Source organism: Helianthus annuus, chromosome 9 (assembly GCF_002127325.2).
Source record: "Helianthus annuus cultivar XRQ/B chromosome 9, HanXRQr2.0-SUNRISE, whole genome shotgun sequence".
Taxonomy (NCBI): domain Eukaryota; kingdom Viridiplantae; phylum Streptophyta; class Magnoliopsida; order Asterales; family Asteraceae; genus Helianthus; species Helianthus annuus.
This window is the reverse complement of record NC_035441.2, coordinates 55,909,211-55,933,202: the sequence shown is the minus strand read 5'-3', so window position 1 is coordinate 55,933,202 and position 23,992 is coordinate 55,909,211. Positions and strand designations below refer to the sequence as shown.

At 39.7% G+C, this 23,992-nt stretch overlaps 1 long non-coding RNA gene across 1 annotated transcript in view; it reads right to left on the bottom strand.

Moving 5' to 3' along the window:
• Window positions 1-1,298: 1,298 nt before the first annotated feature.
• Window positions 1,299-23,992, bottom strand: part of LOC110922901 — a 41,304-nt gene continuing 18,610 nt past the window's right edge. Inside the window, exon 3 of the long non-coding RNA XR_002583559.2 lies at window positions 1,299-1,545. This is a non-coding gene — a long non-coding RNA (uncharacterized LOC110922901). The remainder of the gene's footprint in view (window positions 1,546-23,992) is intronic.

Sequence of the window (23,992 nt, the reverse complement as noted above, 5' to 3'; positions counted from 1 at the left end):
TAACTCAATTAACTTTATCAACTCCGTTAGACTCATGTAGTTAATTCTGTTATGTACTCTGTTATCAACTGTTATGTACTCTGTTAAGTGGATGCTCTTGTTTAACTCTGTTAGTTCATTCTGTTAGTTAACTAACAGTGTTTGTTATTTCGGTTACGTATGTAAACCTTGTTGAATTGCTAACTCCGTTAAGACTGTTAACACTTTCAAGTGGGTTAATGAATAATCAAGTTAGTAAAAACTATGATGGACATTTATGTGAAAGATGGATTTGCATGAATTGGACTAACTACTTACATGATACAAGATGCTAACTGCTGGGCACACTTTGTGATAATACTGTGATGCAAGTTACATGAGAAACATTACGAACATGAACTGATTGAGTATACGTGCACTATAGGATTTGACTGATTTCTTATGAGCACATACTTAGCATACCGAGCAAACCAAGGTGAGTTCACACTTTTACTAAGGCATGGGGTTCCCAGGGCATGGGAATTGGGTTTTAAAGAAATAAGCTTGAATAGATCCGTACTGACACTGTTACTAGACTACCATACCATCGTCCTCGGTTGTGCAGGACACATACGTAAAACCTACGTATACTTATGCTACTCGCTATCCTCGGTTGTGAAGGATACTCACGTAAAACCTACGTGAAATTATACTCACTACTGCCTCGGTTGTGTCAGGCACTTACGTAAAACCTACGTAAACCCCCGCGTACCCCTATCCTCGGTTGTGAAGGATTACTTACGTAAAACCTACGTAAACTTGTACGTATTACTGTTCTCGGGATATGTAGAACACCTATGGTTACGAATAATCTAGTGGTTATACATCATGGGAAGCCCCCACCAATAGAACGTATTCTCGGCCCAGTAGAGCCACATGTTACAAACGAATATACTATTACGCATTTACTTTCTGTGAACTCGCTCAACTAGTTGTTGATCCTCTGTTACATGCCTTGCAGGTCGTTAGATACATGGAGCTTGCACAGGGAGGAGCTGGTCGTTGTGGGCTTGGATTGTGATTGTCTTGTTAAACACTCATGACATTTGATACTTTATTATGATGGGTTTTAATTATACGCTTCCGCTAAACTGTGATAACATACTTATGTTTTGGAACACCTTTCATATGGATTTGGTTTGGTTTAATGGCAATTACTTTTACTATATATATTGTTCTATATGATTGGTGGCTTGATCCTGGTCAGTCACGCTCCCAAGCGGTGATACTCCGCAGGTGGATTTTGGGGGTGTGACACGTATAATGAACAATTTCCCTGTTTTAACAACATTCAAAAGACATAATGAAAACCATAACATTTTAAAGACCTTTCAAACATCCACCACAACTAGAATTTTGACAAAAGATCTAAAACATCAAGTTTAGAGTTTTTAACTACCAAACATGATCTATTTTACAAAAGTATTTGACCCACTGATGATACTTCAAAAGTTGCGGAAGCACATAAAAGGCGTTCAAAGTGTGTTCGGTCCGAGCGAGGCAATAGCACCTAAGCTTGAGTTTTACCTAAAACCAATACCACGAAACAACGTTAGCATATCATTCATATTTCAACTAATGCATCGATGAACCAATAATCACCACTTTAACTTTGTACCATACTTGACTAATTTATTCTTGAGTTCAACTTTCTTGTTTGTGTAACCGACCTTGTTACATCATTCTTTCTCATATAACTCTTTCTATCTCAACCCGTTTACACGGATTTTCAACATAACAACTTTATCATGTATTGTTCTAATTATCCAATCCATTCAAGACGGATATTACTAAACTCATTATCATTCTATTCCAATAATTCGTTCAACACGGAACATTAAGAAATTTGACTTTTTAATTCTCATTCTAATCCGAACTGACCCGATCATCACGGACCGTAACAGAGATTTACTTTCATGTTCCATTCTAATACAATGTCTTCTATTAAGTAACTAATAATTTAAAAGAACAAACTACTAACAATATTAAATAAACTTGTAAGTAGCGAACTTACCTCGTTCTTGAGATTTTTGTTGCGAACCAAAGCTTCCTCCTTCTTCTTTGATTCCTACACATATTTCCATTCTTGCTTAGACCATGTCATTTATTTACATAGCTTTCGCATTCATAAAAAATTCGCATTCCACACACACTTTTTACAATATCATCTCCATATTTTTACACACAAAGCAAGACATCCTAATTCACAAAAAATTACATGAATCGATTATTCAAGCATTTAATCGAACACTTGGCGTGCGTACATCAATTTTAGCACTAAGTACAAGTGTTTATGCATAATTTCTCTAGTAGGGTTCACAACTCTTTTTATCAATCTAAATCACATAACAAATCATTCTACAACATAGTAATTCATCAATTATCTTAGAATTCATACATTTATCTATCACAACAACTCAATTTATTGAATTGCAAGATTACCATACTACTAGGTTAAATAGGTTTTACTTCAAACCTTCATTACAAACGAATTCAGACATAGAACATCTTCTAAATAACAATTCTAATGCATATCTAAGCTTAATTTCATACTTATTCACAGATTGATCAAAACCCACATTCACTAACTAGAATCAAATCATGAAATCTGACTTACTCTATGTAGGAGACTCTTAGATAGTTGAGATTTTGATCACATGCATTCGAATTAGGGCCAGAATTCATTCAATTGTTTGTTGATTTGAGAAGCTAGGGCAAGAAGGGTTGTTCCCTTCCTGAACGTTCCCTGCGTCGCACACACCCACACTCCAGAGAATTCCTTTCTTTTATTTTCTTATTTATTGCAAATTTACACATTCAGTCCCTTGGGATTTTTCAAGTTATCATTCCAGTACATTTTCCTAACTTCCTAAACTTCCTTGTTTTTAAAACTTAATATAATTTACTTAAAACTTTTAAACATTCAAATATTCTATTATTAGATTTTTGGGGTGTTACAAATCTACCCCGTTTAAAGGAGGTTTCGTCCCTGAAACCTTAATACGTACGGTTTAATAACATGCATACACATTATGTAATCCAACTCTTTCGGGTATCAATGGTCCTACCACGATCATACATGCCTTACTACTCAAATTTCTTACGTATAATATACATGCTCACAAATCTATTAAACAAATGTTAATCACAACATCTATGCGGATGATTCTTTTACATAATAAACTACATCACGTGCATACATATTCACTTAATATCCTTTGAACACACTACTATAAAAGGCACACCATTTATAAGCATGTTACCATATACTAATCACGTCACTTCACATATCTATAGTGTATCAATAAGTTTTACTTATTAAAAACTTAGCCATGTCCATAAAGAAAACATATATAAACATACATACCACATCTTCGTACTTGCCCTCCTAAGTTTCCGTTCTTACATGTACCTCACAATACTCTATAGTAGGCTTGGGATACCTTTGGGAAGCTTATCGGGGCCTTGAAAGCAAGGAAAAGTGAGAAAGAACCTGAAAAATGGGTTTCTGACGCCGGACCCGCGTAGACAACAAGATAAGGTGTCGGCTGCAACAGGGCAAGGCGTCGTCGACGCCTCCTCTGCAGCTCAGACATTGATTTTGCCTTTTGTTCTTTCTACTCACTAACCGTGTGTCCCGAAGGTTCTAATACTTGAAATAAATCATTATTCAAGTTCTCAATTCATTTCATACCTTTCCCAACCGAATCCACATGTTCTTCGGTTAAATCTTTATACTTAAAAGTTTTGACTTGCTTGCCCCTACGTTGAGGTTTCATCGGATTGACATCGAACGACCATTACAACCATTCTCATCCTAGCAATTCCATTATTTGTTGATCTTTACTTGATTTCAGTTTTCCAATTATAGATAACTTTATCTAAACAAAATAAGAAGTGAGAGCGATAGTCACTTACATTAAGTGTCCGTATTCGTGATCACTTCCTCGCCTCCTTTTGACCCATTTGCCTTTCGTGCTCGCGTCATCTTGATATGATGCTTATCATTACATGTCACCACATTCACATTCTTGTTATCATATAAAATTTTTATATATCACTTATCATCTCTAGTTCATATCTCGCATTTGACTTTCACCTTTCATTTGTAACAAGCACAAGGCATAGATTCAATAATACATCATTCCAAATTCACGAAAATTTAACATATCATTAAGTATATCATACAAGGATCCATCACGCTGTAAGACCCTAATACGTATTTGACAAAAAGTTGCAGCGGAAATTCGTGCCATAAAATTTCTTTCATTACAAACATCTTGACCTACTTGAAGGTTCATTTTAATATGTATCTTTTACAAAAACAAAGTGTAAGTCCTGCTTACTAAAGTACATACTCAATTATTCCCGTACAATCTATCTTGTGACTCGGTCTTCGATCTCTACTCCTCATGATAACCGCCCGTGATTCGTACAACCTGCACTCACCACATACATTCATCACATTAGTACACAATACATAAACAAGATTCAATCTCGTACACTTCCCAATGCGTTATCTTTCTAATTTTAAGCATTTCATCTGCGTATCCATGTTCTGGTGAGGCTTCCATAATGTACCTGCATTACTTTTCATTCTTAAGGCACACTATTAATAACGTATTACTCGACGTATCTAAATCATGCATACATACATTCTTACATGCATACATACACATCTACATACGTACATTCCTTCCTATGTATCTACATACATGCATACACTCATACGTACCCTCATATATACCATATACACATCTACATACGCACATACATCACTACGTCTCTACATACATTCATATACACATACGTATCTTCACATATACATAAATACACGTCTACATACTTACATACATTACTACGTCATACACATCTACACACTTACATACATTACTACATCTCTACTTACTTGCATACACTTATACGTGCCTTCATATATACTTAAATACACGTCTACATATGTACATATACTCTTACGTACACGTTCAAGATACTACATACCTTTTATATATCCATACATTAATTACATGGTACTTAGACTTAGATTTATAGCCCATAAACGTCAAAGAACGATCAAAATCATGTTTGGGAGGCGCATAAGTTAAAAGGTGTTCTGTTGAACTCCTCTTATGTTAAGATGTGTTTCTTTTGCACTCCTCTTAAGTTAAGAGGTGTTTCTTCTGCACTCCTCTTAAGTTAAGAGGTGTTTCTTCTTCACTCCTCTTAAGTTAAGATGTGTTTCTTGTGCACTCCTCTTAAGTTAAGAGGTGTTTCTTGCTGCAGCTACGTTTCGTCGTCCGTATGCACTAAAACGCGCATAACTTTTGAACCGTTTACCCGTTTAACCTCCTGTTTCTTTCTACCTGCTTGTAAATTCACATTCTATCATATGAACTTGAAATCCAACATTCGGTTTAAGGAAAATATTCACTTAAGCTCTCGACTTTATATATCCACTTTCACTTATTTGACCCGTTCATGTTTTCGTCAAACTACTCATTTGCTTTAACCCAAAACTTACATAAACGTTATAACTATAATACTTTTACATTATCCGGGGTTCGTACTTGGGATTCATGCACCCAATACCCGGTATGCGTTAAACCTATTCATGTCATTCATTTATACGAAAGCAAACTTTGTTAATACAGTTTCAAATGCGAAATTGCTTGTCTATTAACCATGACTCACAATCGAGTCTTTAGACTATCAATCCGCGTCTCCGATTCTTGGTTAGCGTACTTATGTACAATTCTACCCATACCCGGTTATAGTACCATAATCAATTACTTATACAACCCTTCCGGTATAGTAATAAAATCACAATTTTGACCCATTCGGCCTACTTAACGTAAATCATCAATTCCATACAACCCTTCTTATTTGACTTCAATTATCATGCCTAAATAACTAGAACATAACCTTACTTAGCAAACTAAGAAGTGATTCGGAAATCACTTACCTTGTGCATCCGTGTCCGTATCCACTTCCTTGCCTCCTCTTGACCCGTTATCCTTTCATGCTTGAGTCCATCTTGATATGATTCCTCTACTTTCATGCCACCAATTCAAATTCTCGTTAGCATACACAATTGTACATGTTAAAGATCATATCAATTGCATATTTCACATTTTTGACTTTCATTAGTGACGACTAACAAGCATATGACATATAATCCAATTCATATCCTTTCAACCTCATGGAATTCATCATGTAATCACAAATAACGCATATTAACATAACATGTACCATACAACCTCCTATAATCCTACCTTTATGACAACAAACCAAATCATGCTTCTTATGCGTAGTTGACCTTCAAAAGTCAACAGTTCATCATACAAACTTTCGGCTTATCCTCATGTATCCGTATCATCATTTGTGCTATATCAATGATACTATATACATTTCTTACTTACAATGCAAATAAGCTTACAACCACATGATCACCTAGTGATATTAAACACAACGTACAAGTCCTTAATGCATAGTCTTGACCAAGACATACATTCAACCCGAGTTCTTGAATAAGTTCCATCTAAAGCACCTTCTTCACGTTAGTATACTACCAATTACATCATTACCTAATCTCAATCATATATCAAGCTATTTCATACGATCTCACATATTAACTTTACTTAGACATTTCACCATACACTTGGTGTGCGTACACCATTTAGTGCATATTGTACAACTAATTAAAGCACATTCTTCCTAGTTCATCCATGCATTAACATAATCTTTCACAAATCATTATCATAACCAAGCATCATATGTTTTATATCAAATTATCCATCTAACTGCTTTCTATAACACTATTCTAACATCAACATTACATAGTTTATCATAAATCTTCACTAAACTTCATCTTCTTACAATTTCTAAGTGGGTTTTATCCCAACTCATCGATACAATCAAAATTGCACATAACACAACTTCTATATGATGATTCTAACACATGCGTAAACTCAATTTCATACAAATTCGCGATTTACATCAAAACCCACTTCGTGAAAGATCACCAATCTAATTTTTAAGGCATACCTTATGATTCCCTTGTGATTGTGATCATTAATCCATGTTCCTTCACGAATTTAAGCCATGAATCATCCTTCAATTTCGTGATTTAGTTGAGTTTAGGGTTAGAGCTCTTTGAAGCTCCTGAACATTTGTGAACACACACGAAGTGTGTGTTTGTGTGTGTTGAACTTTCATTTTAATAACTCAACTTCCATCTTGTTCCATTTAACCCCTCATGTTTGCCACTTAACATAATGTGCACTACTTCCATCTTTTAATAATTTTTACCGTACATTTAACTAGGTTAAATAGCCTAGTTATTTATTTCATGACGTGTCATATAGGAACAAACGACAATTATAAACATTCAGATTTTGGGGCGTTACAAGTCTATCCCCCTTAAAGAAGGTTTTGTCCCCGAAACCTTTCTCATTCTTAGTAGACCAATACTACTCTTACTTTTTCATATATCCATTCATGATGTTCGATACAACACGAATACATTCGGGATCTTTGCCAAAAGTCTTGTTCATGAATAAATATAATCGTACAAACCTAAGTCTATGGCTTGTTTCTAACTTCCTATTTAAGCATATTACATTCATATATTTACTAATCGAAATAATTCGATTTATTTCATACTACTCATACATCATATGCTATCTTTCATTTTGTTCACTATATGCCATCCTAAACATTCCATTACTATCATTACTTCTGATTACCTTTAAGCTCTTAGGAGGGGTCGATATATTATCATACGCATACTATAATCATTCAAAGACTTATTATTACAACTAAAATCACCCTTCTTAAACTTACTTATCCGTACTTAACACGAAGACTAAGCATTATTTCCATGGTTACTATTGTTATTTATGCCATGCGTATCTTTTCTACAAGGTCTTGTTCAAACGAACATGGCCAACAAGCCGAGCATCAAGGTTAGCATTTCTTAACGATACTTGCCGTCTCATATATTCTATCAGAATTTCCACAGTTACGACCATTCAAGTTCAGTACCACCCGACGATCATTACGTACATTTTGAAATTCATTCCACATTTTGCATTACAGGTTTTGCATATATATTCGATTATGACACATCCATCTCTAGTCGACTCATAACCTCCTACTAAAGCTACAACCCTTTTTATACATACCTGACGGAAGTAGATCCCATTGATCGTTATCCATACCTTACGATGATCATTCCTTTCCAATTAGTGACTTTGCGTGTCCATTCATCAAACTCACCTATGAGTATAAACTTAACAAATCAACACATTAACTATCGAGTTCAAATAACGATCGCCATCTGACCTGTATGACCCATTTATCCTTTCGACCATTCTTGTATGCAACACATTTGCATAAATATATTCATACATATATATATATATATGAAAGTTTAAACGTAATTTGGATCATATCACTTAAGGAATATTTACTTGTTTGGTCCGTAATTACTTACGTATTCGAATATTTTCATTCTCATCATTCTTTCAGTCATTTGCCTTACATTTACTTATGTGACTTGTTTGACGCAAGCATGGTCAAGCTATCGACTTCTTCTTATGTAGACTGGTTTCGTCTTTTATATCTTAAATCTGTTTTGTGGATTCGAATACATTATTCATACCTTCTATGTTTTGAATCCGTTGTCACACCCTGGCTTTGCGGAAGCGTGGTTAATTTGGTGTGACTTCTTAATACCATAGCTTAACCATAACAAAGCTATATGAATAAAAACCATGCAAGATTATCCATTTAATTTAGTTTTAAAAACCAAGTACAATAACATTGTATCAACGGGAACACACCCTAAAACATAAACATTGTTCAACAAACACAAACATTAACATAACACAAACACGGTTTAAGGACTGTGACTTGTCTAGGAAAGAGTCACATTCCCTAAACCCGGATGACCTCGTACTAGTGCAGCGGGAAAACGTGCCATACCGTGCCAGATCCTTTAACTTCCTGAAATACATGTAAGTTGAAAAATCAACAATAATGTTGAGCGAGTTCATGTGTAAGTGAGCAAATAAACCTTTGTTTGTATAAAAATCCTGGTATGTAGCAAATAAGGAAAAAAAGATCACCAACGGTTTGCAAGGCCATTGATATGTGTGAAATGCAAGTAGGAAGGCTCAAACCTAGCAGATTTATGCGCCGGGTACAAAGTCATCCCGAGGTCCGTTATGCTGGGCCTGGGACTGGGCTCGCTACACCCAAATAGATCTATCGCTCCTGCCCCTCGGTCCTACCCTGAGGATTAATGACCTCAAGTTTCCGCCTACCCATTCACATGATCTAAATAATAACCCTCCTTACGCTAACCATACCATGTCAGAAATATTCGTAACCATAGTAACACGTATTTCACCCCCGCAGTTTAGAAAACTGAAAAAAGTTAAGAGAAAAGGGGGACATGAACTCACAGCGGTGCGTCTCTACCAAGTAATACTCCAAGTCAAGCAGCTGTGCAACGACCTACATATGCTAACTCTATTAGACGGACGGCCGTGCCTTAGCTTTATGGTATAAGTTTTGGGAAACAGTTAGACAACTATTTCGTGTTTACATTCTGCGCATACTTGGTAATTATTCTCGTTCCCAAGGATGGGGGATTTAATACATGTGTGTTCGAAATATATTATTAAGTCTCACTTAATATATATTTATTTCTTACTTCAAATATAATTATTTTTCTCAAAAATATTATATTTTTACTTCACAAAATTCTCCCAAAATAATACTTTGTCAAATATACGCATTCATAATTATTTCTTTAAATTGCGTAAGTTACGTTTTAACGATCGAGTGGTAATAGTAATTACCGGTGTAACTTATATATTTATCGTGAAAGTGTTCGTATTATTTTGGATTCGTTAACGTCTGATAATATTATTTTTACCCTAAAAATAATATTAATACACTTCACAAAATAATTGACAAGTGACGTTGTGAAAAATATATTTACTAAATATATATTTATCACGTTTAATTTTGTGAAAATCCCACCTCCGATATTTGTAAATAAAGTCGTGGCGAAACTTATATATTTTGAAAACATGGCAAAAAGTATTTCTAACACTTATAGTGAAAATAATTCTAAGTGTTAGGTTTTTGGAAAAATTTCGCCAGAGTTTCCTCTGTAACTGGAGGTGGCCACGCTTTCAAGCGTATCATTTTCTTTTACAAATCAATCCAACAATTTTTCTTATTTAATCAAAACAATGTTCAATATATCAACAAACTAGTTAAGAAACATATAATTCGCAAAAGTTTCATGAACTTGTAGTTTTTCCAAAACTATGTAGTAACCTCATTACTTTTAGCGGATCTTTATACAAATCAATCTGATTTCGTAAAAACCCCGTTTTTATAGAAAGTCCGTCTTTACATCTTCTTGTAAATTTTACAAAAATAGTTATTTTGTCGAAATCTTTGTGCTACACAAGTGCTTACACACTTGTGTGTTCTAAAAATCATACTTGTTAGTGTAAGATCCGTTTTTAGAAATCATGATTTCTTTGGCACTTGGTCATTTGAAAATACCACTTGTAGATACATAGATCTACTAGTTTTAAACACTATTTTACAAGTAAAAACGCTTTTACACAAGTTCATGATTCGTGTGTGGTAGAGTTTCACCCTTTAACCCTTGTTTCATTCAAAACAACCTTATGTCATAATCTATGTTCATGACTAAACCGGGTTAAATGATGATCCGAGCTACCACAACATAAATCGGGTCCAAATAACCACACAAATCAATTACTACAACATTTACACATCATATGAGCTTTTAACCATCATTTTAAGTGTTTTTAGTAAACTTTAATGCATCATCATGTAAGTTTACAAGTTTTAACCGTTTCACATCATATTAACCACTTCAAAATAGTTCGAGAGGGTGATTTAAGCAACATACCACTAGCTCGAGGCTAGGGAAGAATCTAGACGCAAATAGGGTGGATAAAAGCAAGAGAGTGAGGTCCTTCGCCTTCCGTTTGCACCAAGACTCCTTATGCGGGATCCTTGACACTTGTGTGGACTTGGAATGGGATGATCAAACTCAAAAAAGATGATGGATGGTTAGGGGTGTTCGGCCGAGAGTTGTAGAGGGGAGAGGGAGAGTGTGTTTGTGATGTTATGGAATGTGAATGTTCATGTGTGCCATCCAATGTTCTTATAGACAATTGCGAGATTATGGTCCAAAGGTTTAGGTGCTTTCTAGATATTAGACAAATGAAAATAAAATAATTAAAATGGTACAAGGTATGTCCCCTTAGATGGGGATGGTTTCTAAAGGGGGGGGGGGTAGTTTGGTTGGATTGTAACTATTAGTTGGTTATTAGTTAGGTTAAGTAAGTTAGTTAAGTGCTTAACCCGGTTAGTTGTGCGTTGTGTTTTATAGCGAGTGTTAGGGTATTCAGGGACCCTAACTGGCTCAGAAAAAGACAAATAATGTTAATGACAATATTTTCATGTTTCGGGTAAAGTCCGGTTGTTCGGTTGGATAGTAATCCGCTAAAGTGCTTAACAAAGCTTTTAAGTGTCGTTAATACCCTTTTAAGTGACACAACTTATTCCCGACACTTTGGAAAGTGTCTAGTAATATTTTTCTCATGTTTTGGCACTTTATTAGTTAGCTAAAAGCTGAATTGTTGATTAAAGTGCTGAGTTTTGTGCTTAGTGTATGTCCTAGGCACATCCTGTCATTGTATCTTATTCCTAGAGACGCAGTTCTACAACCCTTGTGTCCCTACACTCACTATGGGTGTAGTAAAATCTTTCTGGCTCATACAGACCTTAGAGGCAGTGTCTGCCTGATGCTGGCTTATCAGCATGTTCAATAGGTTATCCGTCCATAGTGCTACTGTGCTTAGTGCATTATGTTTGTCACTAAGGTTCAGCATGTAAATAATGTAGTGACAGTGTGTAAAATATGATGCAGGAATATGCATGTATCAGAAATCAAGTAGCAGTTCATCAGTAATTTCAAGTAAGCACAGTAATTAAGTAGTAATTAGTCATTAATTAAGTCGTACGGATACCTGGTTTAGTGAGGGTTGTCACATTCTCCCCCCGTTAGAAAAATTTCATCCCGAAATTTTAAGTTCTGCTTCTAGTCGCAAGGTTCTTGGGGAATAAGTGGGGGTATTTCTCTTTCATCCGGTCCTCATGTTCCCAGGTGTATCCAGGACCATGTCTGGCATTCCAACGAACCTTGACGAGCTTGACACTGCTCCGGCGGGTCTTGTTCACTTTCCAATCCGTAACCTCAACGGGTTCTTCAACGAAGTGGAGCGTGTCGTCAACATGAATTTCGTCGGTAGGAATGACAACGGTATCTTGCGTTGGACTCTTCCTCAAATTTGATACGTGGAACGTATCGTGAACACCATTCAGTTCGGCAGGTAGATCCAACTTGTATGCTACAGACCCAATTCTTTCCAGAATTCTGAACGGGCCAATATACCGCAGATTCAACTTCCCACGCTTCCCGAAGCGTGCCACACCCTTCCAGGGTGATACCTTCAATAAAACCATATCTCCTACCTCAAACTCCAGAGGTTTCCTTTTTCGATCCGCGTAGGCTTTCTGACGGTCACGAGCCGCACTGATGCGATCTCGGATCTGTGCAATCTTGTCTGTGGTTTCCTGGACCACATCAGGACCAACCAACTGTCTATCACCTGCGTCAGACCAACAAAGCGGTGATCTGCACTTGCGCCCATATAAAGCTTCGAATGGCGCGGCACCAATACTGGCGTGGTAGCTGTTGTTGTATGACAATTCAACCAAAGGCAAATGCTTATCCCAGCTACCGCCCAAATCCATCACACATGCTCTCAGCATGTCTTCCAAGGTCTGTATCGTCCGTTCGCTTTGACCGTCGGTCTGCGGGTGAAACGCGGTGCTCATATTCAATTGCGAGCCAAAAGCTTCTTGGAAGGATTGCCAAATCCTTGATACGAACCTTCCGTCTCTATCAGAGATGATCGAGAGAGGTACTCCATGGCGTGTAACAATTTCTCTCATGTAAATTTCGGCCAACTTGCTCGTATTATCCTTCTCTCTGATAGGTAAGAAGTGCGCTGACTTCGTTAATCGATCCACTATTACCCAAATAGTGTCATGGCCTTTTGTCGTTCTTGGCAACTTCGTAACAAAATCCATGGAGATTTGTTCCCACTTCCACTTGGGAATTTTCGGTTGTTGCAGAAGTCCTGAAGGCTTCTGGTATTCCGCTTTAACCTTGGCGCATGTTAAACATTTGCTCACATAAACAGCAACATCGCCTTTCATCCTAGGCCACCAGTAGTAATCCTTAAGATCTTGGTACATCTTATCCGCTCCAGGGTGGATAGAGTACCGTGACTTGTGAGCTTCATCAAAGATAACTTTCCTCAAACCTCCAAACAAAGGAACCCAAATCCTTTTCTCAAAACATAACGTTCCTTCCCCGTCTGGTACCAATAGCTTCTCCATCCCACGGAGATATTCTTCTTCAAGGTTCCCTTCCTTGAGAGCTTCTTTCTGCGCGGCACGAATGCGCAAGGAAAGATCGGTCTGAATTATCATTTCTAAAGCCCTAACCCTTATGGGCTTGATCCTCTCCTTTCGACTTAGGGCATCAGCGACCACATTCGCCTTCCATGGGTGATACTTTATTTCGCAGTCGTAATCATTCAACAGCTCAACCCATCGTCTTTGTCTCATATTCAACTCCTTCTGGTTGAATATGTGTTGTAGGCTCTTATGATCTGTAAAATTGTACACTTCGTACCATAAAGGTAGTGTCTCCAGATCTTTAAAGCAAAAATCACTGCGCCGAGTTCCAAATCGTGAGTGGTAAAGTTCTTTTCGTGCACTTTCAGCTGACGCGACGCGTAAGCAATAACCTTTTGGTGTTGCATCAACACGCAACCCATTCCTTGACGTGAGGCGTCACAGTATACCACAAAATCATCTGTACCTTCCGGTAGTGCTAAGATTGGCGCATTGCAGAGCTTATCCTTCAATTTCTGGAACGCTTCTTCTTGTTTGATTCCCCAATCAAACTTCTTATCTTTCTGCGTGAGGAGCGTCAATGGTTGAGCGATCTTTGAAAAATTCTCAATGAATCTTCGGTAATAACCAGCCAAACCTAAGAATTGCCGAATCTCGGTTGGCGTCTTTGGTGTTTCCCAATTCTTGATCGCTTCGATCTTGGTGGGATCCACGTGGATTCCATCTCCATTTACCACGTGCCCAAGGAATTGTACTTCTCGTAGCCAAAACTCGCACTTAGAGAACTTGGCATACAGTTGTTCCTTCTTTAGCAATTCCAAAATGGCTCTTAAAGGCTGTTCGTGCTCGGCCTTCGTCTTTGAATAGATCAAGATATCATCGATGAACACTATCACGAACTTATCCAAATACGGCTTGCAAACTCTATTCATCAAATCCATGAACACTGCAGGTGCGTTTGTTAACCCAAACGGCATGACTAGAAACTCGTAGTGTCCATATCGAGTTCTGAAGGCTGTCTTCGGGATACTCTCCTCTTGTATCCTTAACTGATGGTATCCAGATCGAAGATCGATCTTTGAATAAAAGCTCGAACCTCGCAGTTGGTCAAACAGATCATCAATCCTTGGCAGAGGGTATCTATTCTTGATCGTCAGCTTGTTCAACTCTCTGTAGTCAATGCACATACGGAAACTACCGTCCTTCTTCTTGACAAACAAAACTAGAGCTCCCCAAGGCGAGAAGCTTGGTCGGATAAATCCCTTGTCTAACAACTCTTGAAGTTGTGTCGACAGTTCTTGCATCTCAGACGGAGCAAGTCTATAGGGTGCCTTAGCCACAGGCGCGGCGCCTGGGACTAAATCGATGCGAAACTCCACTTGCCTCTGAGGCGGCAGTCCAGGCAAGTCTTCAGGGAAGACTTTTGGATATTCCCTCACGACAGGGATGTCTTCGATCTTCGGTTCTTCAGCTTTCTTATCTACAATGTGTGCCAGAAAGGCAGCACATCCCTTCTGTAAACATTTTCGCGCTTTGAGGCAGCTGATAATCCTCAATGGTGTATCACGCTTTTCTCCGTGAACCACAATTGTTTCACCATCATCAGTTGGGATACGAACTACCTTTTCGTGACAAACTATCTCAGCCTTGTTGCCTGATAACCAATCCATTCCTACTACCACGTCGAAGCTTCCCAACTGGACTGGTAGTAGATCCAGAGCAAACTCACGCTCTCCCAATTCGATCACACATCCTCTGATAACTTCATTAGTTTCTACCAGCTTTCCATTAGCCAATTCGATCGAGTACGGCACATCTAATTTACTTGCGGCTAAACCAAGCATATTCTTAAACTCTAACGACACGAAGCTATAATCGGCGCCAGTATCAAATAAAACAGATGCATAGCGTTAGTTTACAGGGAACGTACCAGTGACAACATTGGGATCCTGGCGCGCTTCCCTTGCTTCAATATTAAACACTCTTCCACGGGCTTGGTTCAACTCTGGGCAGTTCCTCTTGTAGTGCCCAAGATCACCACAGTTGAAGTATCCGGATCTTTGCCCATTTCCACCAGCTTGGTTATTCCTTTGATTACGATTCACATCGCCCGCTTGATTAGCATTGTTAACTCGATTTCCATCACCTCCATTGTTCCCTTGTGGGCGATTTCCATTTCCGCCCCGGTTGGTGTTTCTGTTTCCAAATCCTCCCTGACCTCTCTGGCCAGCTATGGCCCAACAAGAATCCTTCAAGTGGCCAGTCTTTCCACAAGCTTCACAAACTTTCAAACCACAACAGCCAGAATGGTGGCGCTGGCAGGTATTACACTTGGGCTGGGTGCCCATGTATCCTTTTCCTTTCTTCCCACTACCAGCTGTAACCTGAGCTGGCGTGCTTGTTTCCCCTTTCTTAACCACACCGCTAGTGCCTTGCTTGAAGTTCGAAAACTTCCGCTTGTTACCTCCTGATGACTCCACATGAGTCTCTTTCTTCTTTGGCTCAGCTTCATCAAACTTGTTCAGGCGAATAGCTTCCTCTGTGAGAGCCACGCTCAAATCAATCGCCTTAGTAATAGTCACAGGCTTGGAGGAGGTCACCATGCTTATGATTTGAGGAGCTAATCCCCAAATAAAACGTTCAATCCTTTTGAACTCTGGAGTGACCATGTAGGGTACCACATGCGATAAGTCATGAAACCTCTGAACATACTCTGCGATCTTTGGACCGTCCATCTTTAAATGCCAAAACTCTGTTTCCAATCTTTGGATTTCAGCGCAGGAACAATACTTTTTGCGCATAAGTTCCTTTAGTTCGGTCCAGGTTAGTGCGTAGGCAGCAGCTTCACCAAGTGTCTGTACTTGCAAATTCCACCACGATAGGGCTCCATCCAAGAATAGCCCAGAGATATAGGTGACTTGCTGATCTAGTGCGCATTTGCTCATGCGAAGAACAGATTCGGTTTTCTCAGCCCAACGAACAAAGGCGACAGCACCTCCTGTGCCATCAAAGTTGACTGGCTTGCAGTCTAGAAACTGCTTGTAGGTGCACCCTGCACGTACAGTATAACATGTGAATGGCATTAGCATCTTTGCTATAGATATCCAATTAGGTCATGGTATGACTAAGTGACTTAGTATTACCATGAGGTGGGTTGTTGTTGTTGCCAGTATTGCCAGAGTTGCTTCCACTAGTCCCTCCTTGAGAGGCGGCGTATTGTGCGATGGTAGCAGTGATGATTTGCTGGAGTTCTGCCTTATTGGTAGGCATTTGCGGTTGTTGACGTCTCGGCGGCATCTTCTAAAAGATGTGTTTACGTCGGTCAGGCCATAGTAAAGCGCACGTATATAATAATAGTAATAGTACATAACATCTCATGTTATCAATATATCATTCACATATCATCTCTTGTCACAAATATTATTCACACAACATCCCATGTCATCAAAACATAAATAATCAATCAAGCATCAAATATGATGAGAATACTGCGATTGCCATATATCGAGACCACATATTAAGTGTATCAGTACATCACAGTGTCATACAACATCAATCGACTAGGGGCTACATCACCCCTGTCCAAAAACTATATCAAATCGGTGTTACTACATCCCATGTACAAAATCAACAAAAGTCATAATCAGAAAGTAGTCTCCAAAAATGCTGTGTAATCAAAAGCAATCGCCGTCTTCTCACCAACGTCTACCCAAACGGCACTGATGAGCTCTATACGGATGGCGGTGGAGGAGGGGGAAAGTGAGTGTAAAACAAACGGCGCAACTGGAGCCAGTCCTCCTCCATGGCTCTCTGAGTACGTAAGAAAGAAGCAACCTGCTGCTCTAGTGCAAAGAGGCGTGCAGCATAATCTGGGGGTACAGGTCGAGAAGGCTGCAAAGGAGAGTGGGTCTGACCTGGAACTGACACGGCGGCGGCTGAGCTCTCTCCAGCTCCTGAATGCGCTGTGTGTGTGCCTCGTGCTGAAAAACAAAAGACATCAAAACGTCCTCAATGGTGTGCCCCACATGGAAGGGATGGTAGGGGTCGGTCGGTGGCATAACAGGTGGTGATGACCAGAGAAACGGCTCCCTGGCTGGATCAAAAGGTGCCACATGATATGGAGAAATAGGGGGTAAAACAGGTGGAAACTGCGGCATAAAGGGAACAGACGTCGGCACATTCCCAAAGAGATGGGCCGAAGAACCCTCTCAAGGTCGGGCTGGAGGTGTAAATTGAGGGAATGAAAAGGAGGTATCAACGTGACGAGTATCAGTGATCTGAGGGGGAATAGGTGGAACCTCATCATCAGCAGGAATCCACCCGTGCTGTGCGTGCTCATCTCGAGGATCCATGTGGGTCGCGAACAGTGCATGCTCGGGCTCTAGTGGAACGGGATCAGGTGGGGAGCAACAAGAGGGTGAACGGGTGCATCAGCAATAAGTGGGTGATCAACATGATCAGCAGCAATGACATGATCGCCCTCCAACAACGGAGCATCCACAGGGTGATCATCAGCAGGTGGGTCAGCAATCACAGGCTCAATAGGCATGCCAACATGAACGGGGTCATGCTCAAGCACAGGGTCTAGAGCGGCTGCCTGCTCAGGGACGATGGCAGGCTCGGGATCATCAAAAGCTATCTCAAAGTCAAACTCAGGGTCGATGGGATCCACTGGGTTAGCTGGGTCGACTGGATCCTCCATAGGCTGATCCATAGGTATAAACTCTATATCCTGATCCGGGTCGAACCCTGGGGGAAAGATGGGATCAGAATCCTCCACATCCTCATGGTCGAAAGCAAAGCTAGGTATAGGGGCAACAGAGGATGCCTGGTCAGGATCTGAACCATGTGAAAAGTGCTGTGCGCTCAGAGTGTGGGAAGGTGCGGAGGCCACAGACTCGAAGGAGTCTGGAGCAGGTGAGTGTGCAGGTGACTCCGCAGCTGGAGCATCTGCGAGCAGTAAAGGTCCTCCGTCGGCTCTGAGGGCCTCGCCCTCCTCATCGTCCTCTAGGAGATCATCGTCAAACAGATCAATATCGCCATCAGCCTTGGCGTCAAGAAGTAAATCGTAGGCAGGGTAAACAGCTAAGGGTATGGGTGTAGGGATCTCCGCTAACGGTAGGTACTCAACAAGAGGGCCATCGGCGAGCTCATCAGCCTCGTCAGGTAGCGCGAAGGGTTGGAAGTCGTCCTCGTCCTTGCTGAAAACTTCCGACGTGTGCACCTCGTGCTCTGAAGATGCTAGATCATCAGATACTATAGGTCTAGGTCCTGTGGTGTCTGAGTCACATACGCACAAACATGTCGCATGGCACTGGCGACTCATGATGTCTGTAACATAAACACAAATATGCACAAATAATCAGTCATACAATCAGGTAAACACATTAGTCACCAAGTAAGAAATCACATAATTCTCCTAGTCCCACTAGCCTCCCAGTCTCCTAGACTGACACTCCTAGTCCCACTAGCCAAATTCCTCCCAGTCTCTAAGACTGCTCTATCATCTACCTCGACCTCTTAGATCGAGCCTCGACCTCCAAGACCGAGCCTCAGCCTCCAAGACTGAGCCTACTCTCCCTAGTCTTACTAGCCATCTACCTCGATCTCTTAGATCGAGCCTCGGTCTCCAAGACCGAGCCTCAGCCTCCAAGACCGAGCCTACTCTTCCTAGTCTCACTAGCCATCTACCTCGATCTCCTAGATCGAGCCTCGGCCTCCAAGACCGAGCCTCAGCCTCCAAGACTGAGCCTAAAAATAAATAAATAAAATGTGCTCAACATTTGTTTGCAAAAACGTTTTGGATCTGGACTTAAGTGGTATGCAGTAAAAATGTTTTCGTGAGAGCCCTAGTGATCATAGTCTAGACTCGAGTAGGAATCCTAGTTCGCTATGATCAGAGCTTTGATACCAAGCTGTCACACCCTGGCTTTGCGGAAGCGTGGTTAATTTGGCGTGACTTCTTAATACCATAGCTTAAACATAACAAAGCTATATGAATAAAAACCATGCAAGATCATCCATTTAATTTAGTTTTAAAAACCAAGTACAATAACATTGTATCAACGGGAACACACGCTAAAACATAAACATTGTTCAACAAACACAAACATCAACATAACACAAACACGGTTTAAGGACTGTGACTTGTCCAGGAAAGAGTCACATTCCCTAAACCCGGATGACCTCGTACTAGTGCAGCGGGAAAACGTGCCATACCGTGCCAGATCCTTTAATTCCCTGAAATACATGTAAGTTGAAAAATCAACAATAATGTTGAGCGAGTTCATGTGTAAGTGAGCAAATAAACCTTTGTTTGTATAAAAATCCTGGTATATAGCAAATAAGGAAAAAGAGATCACCAATGGTTTGCAAGGCCATTGATATGTGTGAAATGCAAGTAGGAAGGCTCAAACCTAGCAGATTTATGCGCCGGGTACAAAGTCATCCCGAGGTCCGTTATGCTGGGCCTGGGACTGGGCTCGCTACACCCAAATAGATCTATCGCTCCTGCCCCTCGGTCCTACCTTGAGGATTAATGACCTCAAGTTTCCGCCTACCCATTCACATGATCTAAATAATAACCCTCCTTACGCTAACCATACCATGTAAGAAATATTCGTAACCATAGTAACATGTATTTCACCCCCGCAGTTTAGAAAACTGAAAACAATTAAGAGAAAAGGGGGACATGAACTCACAGCGGTGCGTCTCTACCAAGTAATACTCCAAGTCAAGCAGCTGTGCAACGACCTACATGTGCTAACTCTATTAGACGGACGACCGTGCCTTAGCTTTATGGTTTAAGTTTTGGGAAATAGTTAGACAACTATTTCGTGTTTACATTCTGCGCATACTTGGTAATTATTCTCCTTCCCAAGGATGGGGGATTTAATACATGTGTGTTCGAAATATATTATTAAGTCTCACTTAATATATATTTATTTCTTACTTCAAATATAAATATTTTTCTAAAAAATATTATATTTTTACTTCACAAAATTCTCCCAAAATAATACTTTGTCAAATATACGCGTTCATAATTATTTCTTTAAATTGCGTAAGTTACGTTTTAACGATCGAGTGGTAATAATAATTACCGGTGTAACTTATATATTTATCGTGAAGGCGTTCGTATTATTTTGGATTCGTTAACGTCTGATAATATTATTTTTACCCTAAAAATAATATTAATACACTTCACAAAATAATTGACAAGTGACGTTGTGAAAAATATATTTACTAAATATATATTTATCACGTTTAATTTTGTGAAAATCCCACCTCCGATATTTGTAAATAAAGTCGTGGCGAAACTTATATATTTTGAAAACATGGCAAAAAGTATTTCTAACACTTATAGTGAAAATAATTCTAAGTGTTAGGTTTTTGGAAAAATTTCGCCAGAGTTTCCTCTGTAACTGGAGGTGGCCACGCTTTCAAGCGTATCATTTTCGTTTACAAATCAATCCAACAATTTTTCTTATTTAATCAAAACAATGTTCAATATATCAACAAACTAGTTAAGAAACATATAATTCGCAAAAGTTTCATGAACTTGTAGTTTTTCCAAAACTATGTAGTAACCTCATTACTTTTAGCGGATCTTTATACAAATCAATCTGATTTCGTAAAAACCCCGTTTTTATAGAAAGTCCGTCTTTACATCTTCTTGTAAATTTTACAAAAATAGTTATTTTGTCAAAACCTTTGTGCTACACAAGTGCTTACACACTTGTGTGTTCTAAAAATCATACTTGTTAGTGTAAGATCCGTTTTTAGAAATCATGATTTCTTTGGCACTTGGTCATTTGAAAATACCACTTGTAGATCCGTAGATCTACTAGTTTTAAACACTATTTTACAAGTAAAAACGCTTTTACACAAGTTCATGATTCGTGTGTGATAGAGTTTCACCCTTTAACCCTTGTTTCATTCAAAACAACCTTATGTCATAATCTATGTTCATGACTAAACCGGGTTAAATGATGATCCGAGCTACCACAACATAGATCGGGTCCAAATAACCACACAAATCAATTACTACAACATTTACACATCATATGAGCTTTTAACCATCATTTTAAGTGTTTTTAGTAAACTTTAATGCATCATCATGTAAGTTTACAAGTTTTAACCGTTACACATCATATTAACCACTTCAAAATAGTTCGAGAGGGTGATTTAAGCAACATACCACTAGCTCGAGGCTAGGGAACAATCTAGACGTAAATAGGGTGGATAAAAGCAAGAGAATGAGGTCCTTCGCCTTCCGTTTGCACCAAGACTCCTTATGCGGGATCCTTGACACTGGTGTGGACTTGGAATGGGATGATCAAACTCAAAAAAGATGATGGATGGTTAGGGGTGTTCGGCCGAGAGTTGTAGAGGGGAGAGGGAGAGTGTGTTTGTGATGTTATGGAATGTGAATGTTCATGTGTGCCATCCAATGTTCTTATAGACAATTGCGAGATTATGGTCCAAAGGTTTAGGTGCTTTCTAGATATTAGACAAATGAAAATAAAATAATTAAAATGGTACAAGGTATGTCCCCTTAGATGGGGACGGTTTCTAAAGGGGGGGGGGTAGTTTGGTTGGATTGTAACTATTAGTTGGTTATTAGTTAGGTTAAGTAAGTTTGTTAAGTGCTTAACCCGGTTAGTTGTGCGTTGTGTTTTATAGCGAGTGTTAGGGTATTCAGGGACCCTAACTGGCTCAGAAAAAGACAAATAATGTTATTGACAATATTTTCATGTTCCGGGTAAAGTCCGGTTGTTCGGTTGGGTAGTAATCCGTTAAAGTGCTTAACAAAGCTTTTAAGTGTCGTTAATACCCTTTTTAGTGACACAACCTATTCCCGACACTTTGGAAAGTGTCTAGTAATATTTTTCTCATGTTTTGGCACTTTATTAGTTAGCTAAAAGCTGAATTGTTGATTAAAGTGCTGAGTTTTGTGCTTAGTGTATGTCCTAGGCACATCCTGTCATTGTATCTTATTCCTAGAGACGCAGTTCTACAACCCTTGTGTCCCTACACTCACTATGGGTGTAGTAAAATCATTCTGGCTCATACAGGCCTTAGAGGCAGTGTCTGCCTGATGCTGGCTTATCAGCATATTCAATAGGTTATCCGTCCATAGTGCTACTGTGCTTTTGTGCATCATGTTTGTCACTAAGGTTCAGCATGTAAATAATGTAGTGACAGTGTGTAAAGTATGATGCAGGAATATGCATGTATCAGAAATCAAGTAGCAGTTCATCAGTAATTTCAAGTAAGCACAGTAATTAAGTAGTAATTAGTCATTAATTAAGTCGTACGGATACCTGGTTTAGTGAGGGTTGTCACATTCTCCCCCCGTTAGAAAAATTTCGTCCCGAAATTTTAAGTTCTGCTTCTAGTCGCAGGGTTCTTGGGGAATAAGTGGGGGTATTTCTCTTTCATCCGGTCCTCACGTTCCCAGGTGTATTCAGGACCATGTCTGGCATTCCAACGAACCTTGACGAGCTTGACACTGCTCCGGCGGGTCTTGTTCACTTTCCAATCCGTAACCTCAACGGGTTCTTCAACGAAGTGGAGCGTGTCGTCAACATGAATTTCGTCGGTAGGAATGACAACGGTATCTTGCGTTGGACTCTTCCTCAAATTTGATACGTGGAACGTATCGTGAACACCATTCAATTCGGCAGGTAGATCCAACTTGTATGCTACGGACCCAATTCTTTCCAGAATTCTGAACGGGCCAATATACCGCGGATTCAACTTCCCACGCTTCCCGAAGCGTGCCACACCCTTCCAGGGTGATACCTTCAACAAAACCATATCTCCTACCTCAAACTCCAGAGGTTTCCTTTTTCGATCCGCGTAGGCTTTCTGACGGTCACGAGCCGCACTGATGCGATCTCGGATCTGTGCAATCTTGTCTGTGGTTTCCTGGACCACATCAGGACCAACCAACTGTCTATCACCTGCGTCAGACCAACAAAGCGGTGATCTGCACTTGCGCCCATATAAAGCTTCGAATGGCGCGGCACCAATACTGGCGTGGTAGCTGTTGTTGTATGAAAATTCAACCAAAGGCAAATGCTTATCCCAGCTACCGCCCAAATCCATCACACATGCTCTCAGCAAGTCTTCCAAGGTCTGTATCGTCCGTTCGCTTTGACCGTCGGTCTGCAGGTGAAACGCGGTGCTCATATTCAATTGCGAGCCAAAAGCTTCTTGGAAGGATTGCCAAATCCTTGATACGAACCTTCCGTCTCTATCAGAGATGATCGAGAGAGGTACTCCATGGCGTGTAACAATTTCTCTCATGTAAATTTCGGCCAACTTGCTCGTATTATCCTTCTCTCTGATAGGTAAGAAGTGCGCTGACTTCGTTAATCGATCCACTATTACCCAAATAGTGTCATGGCCTTTTGGCGTTCTT